We start from the raw sequence: 1,396 nt of genomic DNA, 5'->3' as shown, positions 1-1,396 counted from the left end.
TAGTTGAGCAGTTAAGAACATCAGCAGAATCAAGTGGTTGAGCAGTTAAGAACATCAGCAGAATCAAGTGGTTGAGCAGTTAAGAACATCAGCAGAATCAAGTGGTTGAGCAGTTAAGAACATCGGCAGAATCAAGTGGTTGAGCAGTTAAGAACATCGGTAGAATCAAGTGATTGAGCAGTTAAGAACATCAGTGGAGTCAAGTGGTTGAGTAGTTAAGAACATCAGTGGAGTCAAGTGGTTGAGCAGTTAAGAACATCAGTAGAATCAAGTGGTTGAGCAGTTAAGAACATCAGTGGAGTCAAGTGGTTGAGCAGTTAAGAACATCAGTGGAGTCAAGTGGTTGATCAGTTAAGAACATCAGTGGAGTCAAGTGGTTGATCAGTTAAGAACATTAGCAGAATCAAGTGGTTGAGCAATTAAGAACATCGGTAGAATCAAGTGATTGAGCAGTTAAGAACATCAGTGGAGTCAAGTGGTTGAGCAGTTAAGAACATCAGTAGAATCAAGTGATTGAGCAGTTAAGAACATCAGTGGAGTCAAGTGGTTGAGCAGTTAAGAACATCGGTAGAATCAAGTGATTTTTGATAATGTAAGCATATCTTTACAAAATTTTGCAGGTTATTGGTATACATTACAAGGTTTTTGTACACAAAATATCAGGTTTTAAATAAAGTAATAAGATTTTTTGATTAAAATTTTCTTGTAAAATTTTTTCTTTCAGAATGTTAACTATCCAACATGCAAAATAATTTTGATTTTAAGATTAAAAATACTTTTGTGCATTAGAACGTTTTCAAATTTCACATGTGGAATCTTTATAAACTCCAGATAATTATAAAATTTTTTTCATCTGTTATTTTCACTACTGTATCTCTGTGTTGGTTGGTTTGATTTGACCAACTTCGTAATCTCAATAAAAAATTAGGAAATAAATATAAATTATTCTTTTGTCACTCTAGAATGACTACAAATTATAACACGAAAACACAAATGTCTGGTCTAAATAGCTTAAATGTCATAACATTATACATTGATATATGTTTATTATTTTTATTATATTGACCTTTTAACCGTGTCTAGTTAACATTATTGAAGTTGGAATGGCACAGTGCACATGCACTGACATTACTGTATCCAAGAATATAAAGTTGGCTTTTATAAAGTGACCTGTCTTGACCATTTTAGTAGACTAGTATTTTGTAAAATACAGTCACATTTCAGTTTTAATACATTATATATGTATGTACATTATTGCTATTTACACCTAAGTTCTTAAACTTATTTTTCTTAAAATATTGAACAGTAAATATGAAAGTATAGCAAACAATTATATCTTCTAGTTACAACCTTTGTACTCATTTACTGCTTGCTGTAGGTTGCTAAGCCTTATAAA

This window comes from Limulus polyphemus, unplaced genomic scaffold (assembly GCF_000517525.1).
Source record: "Limulus polyphemus unplaced genomic scaffold, Limulus_polyphemus-2.1.2 Scaffold8989, whole genome shotgun sequence".
Taxonomy (NCBI): domain Eukaryota; kingdom Metazoa; phylum Arthropoda; class Merostomata; order Xiphosura; family Limulidae; genus Limulus; species Limulus polyphemus.
This window is presented reverse-complemented; position numbering follows the sequence as displayed.